We start from the raw sequence: 18135 nt of genomic DNA, 5'->3' as shown, positions 1-18135 counted from the left end.
GCCACGAGACGCGCCGCGAGCCGAGCCGCGAGTCTAAACGGCTATAAGGCGCGCACTCTGACCAAAGAAAAAAAAAAAGGGCGCGCATGGCTAGCAGACGCCTCTATCGGTCAAATTCGGCAATACAAGCGTCATTCGTTCATTTCATTGTGTTTGACTGGTAATGTTGGCTAAACTTAATCCATAGAATTAATATGACTAGAACAACTGTCAATCTTCAAAAGTGCGACCAAAAATGAAATGCAAGTGTGTGCGTAAATTGTCTATGTGAGATCAAAAATAGTGATGTCATGTTACAACATATTAATAATCTGTCGATGTTTGATTGCTTTATCGACTACTTTTTCAAATGTGTTATTTTAAACGTTAAAATTCTACGACATTATGACGTATAAATAACACTTGCACTGCGTGTGCTATCAAAATCGTTGCAGACTTATCTTAATGTAACTCTTACTGTGTTGGAAAGTGAAGTTTAAATTTATCGCTAAACATGAGCACCTTCAAAAAGGTATAACAATCGTTATTATTTGAAGTCGGTTATAAAATCTAATATCTTAATTATGTCTTGTGAAGAAATAATTACATAGCTATTAATATACCGACAAGTTATCGATGTCTGTCATATGAACATTTTGTCAAGCCCTAGCGTAAAGTAACAGGTTATGTTTTTACACAAAATATTTTAAATTATAGACTAATATGATAAAATATTAGCACACAAAGGAAGAAAAACTTATAATGAAGTTTATAAACCGGCTTCCTACATTTTTTACGCTGTTAATTTGACAAAATATCGTTATGAAAATTTCGCTCGGAATATCATAAATCCTCTGAAATGAGTATTTGCTTGGATTATTTGGCACTGTAACACTGAAATCCGACACACTACAATACACCATCTTCGCTGAATTACTTTATTTAATACTTTTTGTCCTAATCCGTGTATATTTTTCAATTTGAAAATTACCGTGATACGCTCTTGGCCGTCCGCGGCCGTCGTCAAAGTCAAAAGTGGTTACGTTTTCTCATTGGTAGTCTGACTTTTTCGCACTCATGGGATGTTCATATACGTGATGGCTTCCCTTTCGCACACTTCAGCTGTTTGTCAAGCGCGAGCAGGAATTGTATGTCTGTGACTTAATCACAAAGTATTTTGCATTTTGAAATGAATATTAAAAATGCAAAATACATCTCGAAAAGTATTTCAAATAAAATACAAAATGTTTTTTACTAAAAGGCATTTAAATGCAAAATACAAAATAGGTATTTTGCATTTTGTATTTGCATTTTAAATAGAAGTATTTCAAATAAATCGCATCTCTGGAAATTGATGGCAATAGTAATTTGATTAATACATTACAATTTGACCTTGAACTTAATTCATAGCCAAACTATATTTATCTCGTGTGTTCCCAGCTATCGATGAAGGCCAATTGATATACAAAGTAATTAAATAATCTCAAATTACATCCTAGAATCCATCTAAGGTGCCGGCCGCCATTACATACCTACCAATTTGCTCTGTACGTGTTATCTCGATGGCTGCAGGAATCTAAATCAATTTTATTGGTCCACGGTTAGCACTGCATACTTGTTAAGTAATTATTGACCGACCAGATAAAAATGACCTTTCACCGTCCCACAAGGGGTATAATAAAAGAATAGATGGCCGCGAAAATCGAAATTTCGTTGTCTGTTGCTCTGTCTTGCATATTCGAGGGATAGAGAGGCAAATAGACGAACAAACGAGAGAAATGATTCGAAAATGTCAGACAGAGTTACAGAGTTTGGCTTGGGGTCTTCTTATATTGGTTGCGTCGACCGGTTTGTATGATAATTTTTAAATCGTTCGATGAAAAATTGATTTCGGTTGATACGGTTTTGATTATATGGTAAGGTATCGTTAGATACAATTATTTGGCTACAGAATTTAGAAAAGTGACTGCATTTTGGGTTAGAGCCGATGGAATTTTAACCGTAGGCCAATTGTCTTAAACCTTAATAAGAAATTGTAGGCATTTTGAGTTCGATCAGTTTTGTTTTAAATGTTGAGTTTAGGATTGTGGCCTTGTTAGGTTTTAGTAAAAATAGACTTTTGTATTATTGAAATTTCGAAGGACTTAAGCTTTTTAGTTTTAGTTATTGTTTCAATGTTTTTGACTTGTGGTAATTTATAGGGCATTTATCTGTGGGCTCTGATAAAATAATTTGGAGTGAGTTTAAAATGAATTATTTTATTTAACAAGTTGAAGTTGGAATAAATTCAAATTCGTTTCCTTAAATTGTCCGTTTTGTCAAGTGTTGTAGGTTTATCCTACTATTCACTATTTAAAATGTATAGGTGAACCAGAGCGCCTACCGCGAACCACGTTAGACGTGTTGCCTCTCTGTCGCACTTGTAAATTCGTACGTAAGTGTGACAGGGAGGTAACACGTCGAACGTGGTTCGCGGTAGGCCCTCAGGATCTATTGAGGGTGCGCCATGTTGCGGAATTTCACTGGAACTAATTTTTTCATACTACACTGAATTGTCACCCAATACATGATATATATAACAGCGCCCTCTTGACAATTATTATATATTACTGGTCAGGCTATATATACCTAATATTTATAAAATTAATATTACTGTTTTTAGTTTTCTTATTCTTACCAGTTGTTTTTTTATAAATCGTTATCGTGAATGATTGTCGTCAACAATTTGACCAAACCATAGGTAAAAATATCATAGTTATATCTACCGTAAAATGTTTCTTAGGTTTAATGAAACAAACTGTAAGACATTAATATTAACTGCTTTTTACCCTAAATCAGTTAACTAGATACCTAAATGGTCAATTCAATTAATATCAATATTTTGTCTAAATTACTGCTTAGAATATTTAATAGCAAGTTTCAAACAATATTGCAACTTATGAATTGCCATTACTTAACTACCTATCCGTATCATGATATAGTAGCCAGTTGGATACCTCAATTGGCCCAATAACTGTTAAACATAATAAACAACAATAAATATTATGCGTGGCTTTATAAAGTAATGGCCGATAATAGCCAGTCAGTAAATCATGTCGATTCACGGTTTATTGGGGCTATTGCTTATGCTTCCGCGGTTTATTTATTGTTTTATTATCTGTGGTTGTATTTTTACAATGTGGGTATTAACACCGAAAGAGGTAAAAAAAATCACTACACCTTATAAAACAACGTCCCCCGCCGCGTCTGTCTGTTTGTTCGCGACGCGATAAACTCAAAAACTGCTGAACGGATTTTCATACGGTGTTCACCTATCGATAGAGTGATTCTTGAGAAAGGTTTGTATATAATTTGTTAACCCGTGCGAATCCAGGGTGGGTCGCCAGTATTGTTATAAAATGAAGATGTAAAACGGTAATTTCAAGATAGATAAAGTAAGGACGCTGAGCGCGAAAAATTACGTACATTGACCTGTTCCTATCTCTATCCAGTCTATCGTTCTTAGATATATTGATTAGTTCTTGCAGTACCTATATAAGAAGAATAAGAATAAGAATAATTTATTTATAATAAAATAGGTACACAATCACTAAGGTGTGGCGGTAAGCCCCAAACTAGGCTGAGCCTGTATCTTGGCCCTTGGGGCTTACAAAAGAGTAGGTAACATACGGTAACTAAACCTTATTAAAATGATGTGTGAGAGAGGGTGATAAAGTGTATGCTTTTAGTTTAGGGTGTGTATATGTGTATATGACAAAAGTATTTTTTTTTTAATTAGGTATCATAGAGATATATTAGGTATACTTATCAATGAAAATTCGAAAGCCTCTAATTATTTAGTATGATTTTCATTATAATATCGGTTAATTGTGGAAATTTCCGGGCACGAAAACGGAGTGAGGCAATAATTGAAAAATCGTGCGGCGGCCGAGGTGCCGTAATAACTTCATTACTACCCGGAAGCCACCTTAGCCTGCTGTAGGGTGCCCTAGGGTTAGCCAAGACTTTTTTGGCACTACTATACAGGGTCATTTTTGGAACGTTAGCCATATTGTGCGAGGTGATTAGGTAGGTTATACTGAACAACTTTTTCTATGGGACCAACCCCGAAATCCCAAAAAAAATTTGGCCTTCCCATAGAAAACGTCGAAATCCACTCGACCAAAATGTATGAAACAGCCAAAAAAAATTATGTGATTTCGGAGTTGGTCCCATAGAAAAAGTTGTTCAGTATGGCCTACCTAATCACCTCGCACAATATGGCTAACGGTCCAAAAATAACTCTGTATAACTTACTTACAATTTACTATAACATTGGCTCAGCATAAAATCTGAGTGGTGGAGAGCCATGGAGCGCGCCGTGCTCGGCATCAATTTAAGCTTCAAGACTTGAGTGAAGAATGTCGAGATCCGATGCCGCACCAGTGATGATGATGATGAATTAATTCAGCCTATACACGACCCATTTCGGCTTTAGTCCCTACGCAGGCCCAATGCGGGTCACGCCTCACATTTATATACCTACCTTTGAATTTATACAGGTTTCCTTGCGAAGTTTTCCTTCACCGAAAAGCTAGTAGTATATGGTAATTTATAAGTGAGTATCAATATGATATTCCGCACATACATTCCGAAAAACATTAGTTAGATCCAGGATTTGAAGTAGGTATTTGAACCCATGACCTCCGGATTGAAAATCAGCCATTATATCTACAATATCTACTCGCCCACCTCCGCTTTTATTACTAGTAGGATTTCGCAAGTTGTATATTAGCGCCCAAATAGTATGTAGTAGTATTAGAAATGTTTAAGTTTCTTACAGACCAGCGCTTCCCAGAGTTGCTCAAAGCCTGGTCACCCCCATTTCCGCGTACTAGAAAAGAGTAGGAAATGTAAAAAATTACTCCTTGTTAAGTTCGCGATGGTGCGATAGGGGTTCACTACATCCACTCCGCTCCAAAAAGTCACATAAACGTATGTATAGATCCGTAGAAAAAGGATCTAAAAAGCTATTGGCGGTTTAGCTATTATAAATCACCATTCAATACATTTGCGACGCTTAATCGACGTTAGTGCCTATTCTCCTAAGGTTCCTTTTTGCAAAGAACGTCACAAATTATTCAATACACTTGTGTTATTTTTACACAGGTTTTCAGGCCTCCGTACTGCCAATTTCTGAACGTTTCTCGTGAAAACGGTAAGAATATTAAATGTAAAATTTCTTAATATCGTGGTTTTATCAGATCTGGTAGTACGCTGAAATTGTTTAGCGATAACGGTCTGTGTTATGGTTTAATGTCGTGTTATTAGTTGGCCATTTTCCCGATAATTTTGGGTAGGAAGTATCGTGAAAATGGTAGGTTTCAATCGATGAAATGCTTTCCTTTTTACTGTAAAAAATACTATAGGTAATAGGAGTAACGTAGCATCTAACGTAATTTAAACTAACATGGTAATGATATACAACTGAAAATAAATTAAAAGTAGACATGTTTTCGTGATTTTTTTCTATCGAGACAACTTTAAACTTGTAAATTAGGTAGTTGGAGTCTGCCCTTGCAAATATAGTCGTTTCCATATTTTTTTTTCAATCGTGTAATAATTTATTATACAATTACAATATAGCCCCCTTTTAAACGATAAATTGTTTGTCTAGAATCCGTCCAGTCCTAGTAGCACGGTCGCATTTTTATCGTTTATCACCATGCCTGTCACGTTCTAACAAGTATGTAAGTGCGAAAGTGACGGACATAATGATAGTCGATAAAACTGGAACCGTGCTGAGCCCGCAGCTCATCCAACGCTTACTTAGCCAGTTTTTTTGCCACTCTCTTTCATTTTACAGTAATTCCAGTAATTCCAAGATGTGACCCAAGCTGGCGTTACACACTAAATAAAAGCTTGTAAAACCCGGTTCCGGGGTTCGGGTAGCCATTCGGGGTAATGTACTACGTGGCCCGAACAGTGATACAAATCGGGCCGACACGCGTTCTGGCGTAATCACTTAATTATTGGGCGACACCTTGGCGCAGTAGGGGTGCCACTAAGATTTTAGAAAACTGAAAATTTAAATAACAAGTATATTATTATAAACATAGTATCAAAATCATATAAGTAAGAAAGTGTAGGTCGAATAGGTACATATAGTTGGTCAAACCACTTGGTCAGTAAATAAGAACCAAAAAAACTATACTCATCCTAACTTTTGGGTGCTAGTACTATTGTAAGATAAAGATAGTATGATTATCTCTGTGTATGTTTGAAATGAGACAGTCCTTTGACAAACTATATTTATTTATTACGTAATCCAGCAACCGTTCCAATTGTAGGATTCTGCTACCAAAAGGTTGTAGGAGGGCTTGTAGGACGAACGAGCTTTGTAATAGTAATAAGATCAAATTTAATTTTCTTAATATTTTATGTATATTCTTAGTTTGTTAATTATATCAATCCTGTATCATTAATAAGTATGTGAAACTGGGAACTGTAATATAATATATAATAGCAACAATTATCCAAATCAGCCAATTTAGTTAAAAAAACGTGTTTAATACCGTTTTCTCCTAAATTACAAAACCAGTTTTCCTTATTTCTCAATCGCCAACCCTGCTACCACCCTGCTGACCGAGCCTATTTTTATTATATCAATTTGTGGCCATTGAAGGCTTGTATTTACGCTAATACGCTTATAATTGCGTCTCCATGTGGACCCACCCTTATCAGATCCAGCTTAACCTCGCTTAGGAAATATATTTTTAATGTCTTTCTTAATGGCAGCTTATATGAAGCCATTTTCATATCCTAATGGATTTCTATGATTATTGGAGTTTAATGAAGTTTTTAGATGACGAGATAAGTTATGATTAATTATGGGTGTGACGGTTTGTGCCGTCGTTTTTATTTATTGTAATCTACATATTTTTGCCCTGAATTCAACGGCGCTTACGACGTTTTGGACGCGTCGTACAGGTTGCGATTGCGATAATTTCATTGTTTGGTATGAGTACTCTATGGTAATAAATAATAATATCCTAAATCTCAATGCCTTAATATCAAAAACGTAGCTATAATCCTCAAATGTTATTAGGGCCAAAATACACTTGTAAGTTTTATTTACGTAAGCAGGGAGCTTTACTACAGAATGAGAGATGAATATCGTTATCTCATTCTAACAAATAGCTTTGTAAGTAAAACTTACAAGTGTATCTCAGGCCTTAGGTTAATTGGTTAGAGTAGCGTGATCGGACCGGTATTCTGAATGGTCGTAGGTTCACGTCTTGCCTAGTCCGAAGCGGTGGATTATTATCTATTTGTTCAAGTTTGACAACGAGTTTTTTTTTCAGACAAAATGTTGTGTAGTAATAATTACACATTAGGTACGTATCTACGTAATCTCTTTGTAACGCAAATAATTAAAACTTTCCTACACCTAAGTATCATACCCACACCCACAACTAACCAAAAATAACGACCATCAAAAAGATGGCCGCGATAACCGGCAAATGAAAACCCAACCGAATTGAAAAGGTGACGGTAGAGGTGGGTAAATTTTCAGATTCTGTCAATTTACCCCATTTCACACACAAGCGCACTTCACGCACACTACCTCACTTTACTGGGACAGGTCATTGACCCATCAAGTTTTTTTTAAGATAGCGTTTTGAGTTTAGTGGCCTCCTTTTAGGAAAAGCGTTCCATTGAAAGAAGAAAGAGAAACAATACATTTAATCTTGCTTTCCTTGTCTGTTCATGTCACACGTGACGTATTTAAATTCTAATAATTCATTTGGTTGTTGACAATTTTCTACATTATGGCTTTGTCGAGATACGCGTTTTCTAAAGTTAAACCGAATAAAACCAGATGTCATTAAGTCAGATGTAAAATTTTATTTACTACTCTATACGACTTTTCATAAGGCTCAAAATCAATTAAATGAGAATTTAAATAAATAAAGTTCCGGCAGGGTGCAAAATTTAATTAAGGCGGACAAAATAAAATTTGAAAATATATGGAAACAGTGTTGGCTAATGTACCCCTAATATCTTTACCGATTTACTTTTATGTGGTATATTTGCCTTTTGTTTCACTATTAAATTAATACAATTAAAATAAAAAATATTATACCGGTATTCCACCGGTATTATTTCAGTGCTGAAGCGATTATCTTCGATCGTAGCCTTGATAATGTAGGTGTTGATAGTTACTTACGGCGGTAGGAGCGGCAATGAACCCCGTGCAGAGTAGAACGTGAGGTGCGTTGGGATAAGTGCATATATCTACTTATAATTCTTTGGCTGGTTGGTAACCCTCTATATTTTATTTTTTGTTTTACTGTTATTAGGTTAAGGGAGTTTTAGGGAGTGAAAAAAAAATGATTTTCGTTTTATGCGCTCGCGTGATTGCCGATGGATTATAATTAGACAAAAGAACTTGTTTTCCACGCATCGAATGTAGATCCCTATGACACTTCCTCCAAGTCTTGTCCAATAATGTTTATACCGTATTTTAATTACCTACCTTAAATGTTACATTTCTAAATATTTTTTTTGTGCTATACATACTTCAAAAAAATCGCTGGAGGCCTAGCGGTAAGAGCGTGCGAATTGCAATTCCGGCTCGTACCAATGAGTTTTTCGGAACTTATGTACGAAATATCATTTGATATTTACCAGTCGCTTTTCGGTGAAGGAAAACATCGTGAGAAAACCGGACTAATCCCAATAAGAGCCTAGTTTACCCCCTATGGGTTGGAAGGTCAGATGGCAGTCGCTTTCATAAAAATTAGTGCCCACGCCAATTTATGGGATTAATTGCCAAGCGGACCCCAGGCTCCCATGAGCCGTGTCAAAATGCCGAGACAACGCGAGGAAGATGATGATGATGTGACACATACTTCCAAAAAAATCTACAAATATTTTACGTGACAACTGCTTATAAGTAAATATTATGTAGGTACACTTATAAAGTATAAAGTAGAAAATATCTTATAGGTACATAATATAAAAACCGATCATGTACGAGTAGGATTCACTATGGGTTCCACAGTTACACATTTTTATTGCATATTTTTTGTTTAAGACCAACTCACCTATTATAGGACATAGGTCTTCCATTAATCTTTTGGCGTTGAACTATTTTTTGTATATGTATTTATGTAATACAATTCTGAGTTAGGTTATGGTACATTTTTGCTCACCTACTTATAATTATGTATTATATCTGATATGTCACATGATACCAAAAATCGCCGCAAAGTTAAAAGTTCATTTATTTACGTTACTCATCTTCGGATGACCGACTTACTACTTCCTTACTTGACATACGAGTATGTGTACTAAATTTCAATTGAACTAGTCCAGTAGTTACGGTGAAAATTGGCTTTAACAAAATGGCAGACACACGAGTGATCTTATAAGGGAGATTATTTTCCTTGAGTGAATGGTATGCATTTACCCCAATGCACCTCACGTTCCACGCGGCGCGGCGTAATCTGGCCCCTATTTCACCACGGTGACAGGTACGACAAAAACATCACTGTTATTGACGCCATAGGCATCCATGGACTACAGTTACCGCTAACACTGATTTAAACTTTCACGATTTTTACACATTATTAAATTGTACAACGGAACCGCAAAACGTTCAAGCGGATAAACAAGACCAAGTGCGGGTAGTTCGAAAAACTCGCGCGGTTAGAAGATGCTGATGTCAACTTAAGCCAGTCTTCTCCGAGACCACGGGGACAACGCCGTCCTCGAAACGTCGGAGGTAAATCTTAAAACTTAGATACGCGATTAAGTCCCGTTGTACAATTTAATAATACAGTTACCGCTTACAATCGGGCGGGCCGTATTCGTGTTTGCCACCGTCATTGTACCTATTTATAAAAAACATTATTATATCGGATAAAACAGACATTTCTCTCGCGAAAAAATCTTGTGACAATTGTCACAAGATTTTTCAAAGAATTTTCGGTAAGTCTTGACAGGAAATGAGTTCTGTGTCGCAATTTCGATACAGTTGCCGTGTTTCTTGTGACAATTGTCATTAGCTTCGCAAAATAAGAATTTTTTAGTGGAAATATAATGGAGTTTATTTATTTATTAAAATGTTGGTGGCAAACAAGCACATCGCCCGTCCGATGGTAAGCGGTTACCGTAGCCTATGGAGGCCTGTGACGTCAGCAACAGTGATGTCGACAACTGTCGCACCTGTCACCGTGGTCGTGGTGAAATAGGGGCCAGTAAGTACCTAATAATCGCAGTGGTCTTAAGTGTCACAGACCCTACTGGCGCTTAAGTCCTTTATGACAATTTCTGCCTATTTTAAATTGTTCAAAAAAAAAAGAAACCGAATAATTATATCGGACTACCGAATTTTCACGAGAATCAGTTGAGAAATGTGATATGCAAAGGAGAAGAATTCGGACATACGAAAGCATTTTTGCCCAAGTTGAAACGGAGACCTTCGCCAACGCTCGGTCAATGATGGTTTAGGTACAGCTAGCTGCAGAGAAAAGGTACCACCCCTGCATACAATTATCTATCTGGTCGTACCTTTTCTCTGCAGCTGACTGTACACCTATAAAAATGGTTGTCCCTGCTGCTGTAATTTTATACCGGTACCGTACTTTGTATTTCAACCGGTATAGTTTTACCTTCAAAACGAACCGGTATTGATAAATAATAACGGTACCATACCGCTTATACCGTAAAGAAAGCATGATGCAGTCTCTGCTTTGCACAATTATTGTGTGGACAAAATTCTTATAATCACCGAAACGTACATACCTACGCACATAATGTCATTGAAATAAAACATTGTTATTTTATAGTAAATTTATATAATACTCGATATATAACACATAACAATAACCAGACCGCAGCGGTATTAGCCTGTAAGCTTCATCTCTTGTCTCCAAATCCGCAAAAACTAGTTAGTACTAAATGCTGGTCTTGCTGTTATTTTATTCTTGAAGATTATGGCTTGTTTCTTGATTATTGAGAACAGCACGTAATCGCACACATATAGACAGAACGAACGGTAACAAAGTAGGTGTAGACACTAAGACTTTCAGGTATTAAACGAATTACGCTTCGTATTAATAGGTAAGTAATATTTAAATGAATATATAATATTCTCTAACGTAAATACAAGATTACAATTGACATCAAATGTCATTGACGTACAGAAGTCATATACTTTTTTTTAATGACGCAAAATTGATACCAGCATAATGAAAATCAATCCCAATCAGTAAAACGAGTCTTTAAACTTTTTTCATTTTAAGCGGGTTTTGAAGGAACAAGTTACTTAAATTCAATTGTAATCGTATTGTTTTAGGATAGTTTACTGCTGTTTTCGATCGTTACGACCTGTAAATAACAACAAATCAAATTTTAAATAAATTTATTTACCCTATTTTTTGAAATACAATTTATCTACTGGTATACATTTTCGTATGCGTATATGATGAAATGTCTAAATAATGTCAAAAACGAGCTACGACGACGTACCATCGACGTACACGTCTGCTTCGATCCAAGGCCAGCGGCCATCTGACTCGAAGAAGAATTTTGAGTGATGTCGTCAATGTATGGAAATTGTACGAAAGTTTACATTTGGGATTGAATTTCTGTGTTGTATTTGTGAGTAAAAATATAAGTAGATAATAATTTGCTAGTTTAGTTATCTAGCTTTCAAAATCACACAACAACTCAATTACTGTTAAAGGCAAAACTGTAATGCGTGTTGCTCAAACGGAACTCCATATTTTGATTTTTGGATACTTTTAGTGTCGATTTGTAGAGAATTACAGCAAATAAAAAATATTATGCCGTGAAGAGCCGGTACACGACTTCTTCGTGAACAAATTTACGTATAATTTAATGCAGTTATTAAACATTTCTTGAACAAATTGATTGCATAAAGTGAGCTCTAAATCGAAAACGTCATATACCGTCCCCTTAATGCCTTCATTTCCATATGTCGTAATTAGTTTGTAATTCATGCCTTCCAAGTTGTATATTACAGTCTTGTTTATTTTACGGTTTTGTGAACAACATCATGATCATGAATATATGGAAATTGAAACTAGTTGAAATAAATAGGTTCTCGGACAAGTTTTCGTGCATATTATATATTTCGTAGCTAATCTTGAATTGCTGTAGGTAAGTAAATAAATACGGTTAAAAATAAATAAATTACTTACTTACTTACTAAATGTAGATAACATTAGGTAGGTATTAGAAAAGTTTCTATTGGTAATAGGGAGCTAAATGCAAATAGTATTTTTTAGGGTTTATTTTTATTTTATTTTATTTTATTTATTAGGCACACAAAACAGATAACATTTGTTACATGAAATAATTATTTTCAGTACAGGTTTTGGTTGGTAATGCCATCCAAAGCATGTATGCACATCATGAAAACATATTGGAGCGAAAACTACAACTATGCTAAGGCTACAGCTAACTAACTTAATTACACAGTAAAGCAATTTTTGACACAAAACATAATAATTCACATCAAGAAAAGAGTGCAAATAAAGCAAAGAACTTTAGTATAAACACACATTAAAGGCAATAGAAAATTAAAAAGTGATTAACGAAACTTAACCTAAAGGTGTTCAATGGCAAAGAACTTCCATAACCTGCTTCCGAAAGATTGCAAAATTCCGTACCTAAAGGGTAAAAACGGGACCCTATTTATTACTAAGACTCCGCTGTCCGTCCGTCCGTCTGTCACCAGGCTGTATCTCACGAACCGTGATAGCTAGACAGTTGAAATTTTCACAGATGATGTATTTCTGTTGCCGCTATAACAACAAATACTAAAAACAGAATAAAATAAAGATTTAAGTGGGGCTCCCATACAACAAACGTGATTTTTGACCGAAGTTAAGCAACGTCGGGCAGGGTCAGTACAGTAGATGGGTGACCGTTTTTTGCTTGTTTTGGCTCTATTTTTTGTTGATGGTGCGGAACCGTCCGTGCGCGAGTCCGACTCGCACTTGGCCGGTTTTTTATATTAAATTTTTACAAATTTAAATAGAAATCACTGAATCTTGGAAGGGTAAACTTGATCCCAAACCTTATAAGAGTTATAAGGGTAAACATATAGGTATATGATGATTAATAGACGGGACAAAAACTGGACATGTAATAATACGGGATGCGATACTTAAATACGGCGACAGTTGGCTTAATAAAAAAAAAACACTAAAAAAATGTCTGACCATCAAAATTTTAAACAGAAGATTTTTCAGAGTACTTGAGAGAAAAGGTAAAAACGCGCGCGACGGCTATATCTTCCGTCGCGTCGCCAGTTTCGCGCGACGCGTTATATCATTTGTTTCCTTATTTCTTTCCTAAACATATAGCTTCAGTTAAGGAATAATAAAAATACTGTATCTATGTATAATTTTACAATGTTAGTAATTAGTATGTATTCACATCATACATGTAACTACCACTATGAATTATTAAATCACAGAATAATCCAGATCTTCAAAAGTATTCTTCAACTCAACTAATAATCGTAACATACAATTAAAAATGTTAATTCGAAAATTGGACGCGCGCCATCTTCGTCATTAGCTAATTTAAACGTCAGCCTGATGTTAATTTAGTTTTTAAGTATTATAGCTACTTTAATAGCCATATTAGTTGTATAACTATAATATGGTACTTAAAGGCACCTGGTGTATCATCGTCCACTGTCAGGGGAGAGTCGGTTACATCTTACCAGTCTTTACTTAAACGTCGATATTTTGTTTATTCGAATGCACTTAAAAATGTGTTTAAATATAATATGCTTATAAAATCTCAGTAACCTGGCTACATTAAGTGAAAATACTGTAAGAATAATGAAAGAAATACAAACGTGTAGTTTTGATCTGCTGAATGTTAAACCGTGTAATAATACCATGGATTATAATATTGTCTGCTCTCCCACGTGGAAATAAAATAGGTCGTTTAATGGGAAATATAGACGTGGTACGATTTAATTTAACTTCGCAAGTCCCGCGTACTTGTACAAGTACAAATTAAATTCTAGCTTTAAACTCTTAGGCCCACTTGCACCATTCCACTAACCCGGGGTTAACCGGTTAAACCGTTAACCAAGTGTCAAATTGTACTGGTGAGGTGACCATGGTAACTCCAGGTTTAACCGATTAACCCCGGGTTAGTGTAATGGTACAAGTGGGCCTTATAGAAATAAAAGAAAGTTCCAAATACAAAAGCGTCAAATTGGCTTGGGTCTTTCGAGATTAACCGGCGGTACAATATAGCCGACTCTCCCCTAACTGAAAAATCGTAAAGCTTATAGGAAAGACATAAGATCCACCAGCCGTGAGTTAAAAGTGCTGCTATTGGAAGGCCAACTGACAAGAACTACAGTATTGATAGTTGACTGACCAATCATAAGCCGTAATGCAAAGGTATAAGAACTATTATTGATCAGTATTTTTTTGGTGTATCCGGTCTATCGAAGCCTATTTAATAACGGTTCAGTCATAATTAACAGGATATGATATTATTATTTTTATAGTTATTAGAATACAAAAAAAGGTGTCTATTTGACATGAGCTAAGATATAGTTATTAGATTCCCCTTACGTTCGATCGACATATGTACTATTCACAATAAAATAAAAAAACCAGACATGCGAGTCGGACTCGCCCACCGAGGGTTCCGTACTTTTTAGTAGGTATTTGTTGTTATAGCGGCAACAGAAATACATCATCTGTGAACATTTCAACTGTCTAGCTATCACGGTTCATGAGATAGAGTCGGGTGGCAGACAGACAGACGGACGGACAGAGGAGTCTTGGAAAGCCGCGATGGCGGAAGAGTATAAATCCTTCATCGATAATAAATGCTGGACTCTGACAGACCGCGATACGAAGCAACGGCCGGTAAAATGCAAGTGGATCTTTAAAAGAAAGCTTGGCCTCGACGGGGAAATATTGAGGTACAAAGCGCGCCTTGTTGCAAAAGGTTATACCCAGAAATATGGTATTGATTACGAAGAAACGTTCTCCCCTGTAGTACGATATTCTACTATACGTACGTTACTAGCTTTAGCAGCGGAACACAACATGAATATCGAGCATCTGGATGTAAAAACGGCGTTTTTGAATGGAGATTTAAAAGAAACCGTTTTTATGGAACAGCCAGAGGGCTACAAGATTAAAGGCCAAGAAGATAAAGTTTACAAGTTGAATAAGGCCATATACGGACTGAAGCAAGCTTCGAAGTCTTGGTATGAGAAAATTAATGGCGTTTTGACAAGTAAAATGAAATTTAAACGTTTATCTTCCGAACCTTGTGTCTATGTCAAGTCGAGCGGGAAATCTATGATTATAATTGAGCTCTATGTTGACGACATAATGCTGTTTTCTTCAGCTGATTGCCAAGATACGGCAGGAATCAAAGAAGAATTAAAGAAAGCCTTCGAAATCAAAGATTTAGGGCCAGCACACCACATTCTTGGAATGAGGCTTTGCAGACAGAACAACGAAATAACTCTAGACCAGTCAAGTTACATTAAGAAGGTGCTAGAACGATTTCACATGTGAGATTGCAAACCTGCGCGAACACCTATGGAAACAGGTCTGAAGCTCGTGAAATCTACAAAGAAGGATTGTACGCACGACTACAGAGGTCTGATAGGATGTTTGATGTACATAGCGGTATGTACGCGACCAGACATTTCGCACGCTGTTAGTTCGCTCAGCCAGTTCAACGACGCGTACGACGAGACTCACTGGAAGGCGGCGAAACGCGTTCTTCGCTATCTGAAAGGTACGCTTAATTATTGTTTAACTTTTCAGAAGTCAGGGTTAGATATCGTCGCGTATGCTGATGCGCGATCTGATCGTTGAGCTCAGCAGCATGCATGCCGGATGCCACATTAACGGTACCTGTGTTAATAATCTTAGTTATGCTGATGATATGGTGCTGCTGAGCCCTTCGGTCGGAGCGTTGCGTGAGCTAGTCCGTACGTGTGAAAACTATGCTCAAGCGCATGGCTTACAGTACAACTGTAAGAAGAGTGAGGTAATGGTTTTTAAAACGGAAAGAAATTTTCAGCCTTCCAATATTCCTCCGGTTGTACTGAATGGTTCTGAGCTGAGCATAGTTAAGCAGTTTAAATATCTAGGGCACATCATCACTGAGACTTTGTCTGATGACCCTGACATTGAGAGAGAGCGCAGGGCGTTGGCTGTGAGAAGCAACATGCTGGCCCGTAGGTTTGCCCGTAGCACTCAGGAAGTTAAAATAACTCTTTTTAAAGCCTTTTGTCAGATCTTCTACACGGGTAGCCTATGGGCTAGATACACGCGGCGAGCATACGACGCCCTGCGTGTCCTCTATAACAATGCTTTTAGAATGCTGATGGGACTGCCCCGCAGATGCAGCGCCTCAGGTATGTTCGTAGGCGCGCGCGTTGATGGTTTTCACGCCATAATGCGCAAAAAGTACGCGTCGATGCAGAGGCGATTGAGAGATAGTCACAACAGCATTCTAAAAGTCATTGCTGATAGAATGTGTAGCTGTCAAATACAGAAACAGTGGGTAGACAGTCTCAAGGGGTGTGTATCATATGACAAATAGTTTTTAAGATATTATACCTACTGTGATTTTAATCTTTGTTTTATGTTTAAAAAAAATGAATTAGTGTTGATGTGCTTAATTTATTAATTTTAACTGTTTTAATTTTATTTTATTTTATTTATTTTAATTTTTAAATGTGTGATTATTATTGTTTTTGTAATTTTATTTAAATTTATCATGTACTTATGGATCATAGTTATCTGAAATAAATGTATTTTGATTTTTTTTTTGATTTTGATGCCGATTTTGCGTCGAATGAGGTCGATCGTCGATCTTATACCGGTTACGTCTTTAAGATTGGAAATTCTACCATCTCTTGGGAGAGTAGAAAACAAAAGACAGTCGCTCTTTCAAGCACAGAGGCCGAATATATGTGTCTGTCAGATGCTTGTAAAGAGGCTCTTTTTCTACGCAAGTTTCTGTTCGAAATTTACGGGGTACAGTATAGGATTACGTTGTTTAATGATAATCAGTCTGCACTGAAGTTGTGCACTAATTCTATGTACCACGCCAGGACGAAACACATTGACGTAAGACATCATTTCATCAGGGAAATTGTTGAGGAAGGTACAGTCGTCTTAAAATACCTATCTACTGATGAAATGGTGGCCGACGTTTTAACGAAACCGTTGGCAAAGGAAAAACATGATAAGTTTGTAGGTCATTTATTTGTATCGCTTGAAATAACATGATGGTTCTAAGCAGTAGGTATACTTGCAGAAGTATAGTTTGTTTTAGATCCGCTTCACATAGTTTTGAATATTTACTGTTTATGTGTGACGGATACTTTGATAAATTTATACTTTTGCTATGTTTTTGCCGTTGTTATGTTATATTATTTTTAGACAGCGGATGTGTCTTTGTTTAAGTAGATTATTTATATCGTGTTTACTTAATGTGTGTAATGTGATTTACATGAGTTTATATTGGTTCAAGGGCCAGTGTTGGAACTTACTTTAATTACAACAGTGATGTTGGCGTGTGTCTGATATAGTTTGTACCTACATAGAGTTCTTATATGTACCAACGTAAACTCTGGCTATATAGAAGTGGTCTTCTAACACAGATGTCACTTTTACTATATGTCATTCTCTTATGAACGTTTGCTGGTGCATCATGCACAATACATTTTGGAAACATTAAACATTAACATTGAGTAGTCTACGGTAAAATCCAACAAGTAATAGGGTCCCGGTCGGGTAAAACCCTTTGGGTACGGAACCCTAAAAATGAATCATTCAAAACTTGTATTGTACCTACAATACTTACATAGTAAGGTACATAAGTGCAAGCATATCAGCAATACATAAGTATCACGCCAGCGAGAAACCTATTACATAATTTTACGACATAAGTGGTAGTTCTTTGAGAACGAGTGCTAGCCAATGATGGCGATAACTTAGCGAGATAGATGCGATGTGGCAGCATTATCACCTGGTTTGTAAGGTACCTATTTTAAAATAATGTTTAGAGGAATTGACGTGAGTTTATCCGTTATTGGTCGTTTATCGCTGCAGATAAAGCTGTGGAAAT

The sequence above is a fragment of the Cydia amplana genome, chromosome 9 (assembly GCF_948474715.1).
Source record: "Cydia amplana chromosome 9, ilCydAmpl1.1, whole genome shotgun sequence".
Classification (NCBI taxonomy): domain Eukaryota; kingdom Metazoa; phylum Arthropoda; class Insecta; order Lepidoptera; family Tortricidae; genus Cydia; species Cydia amplana.
This window is presented reverse-complemented; position numbering follows the sequence as displayed.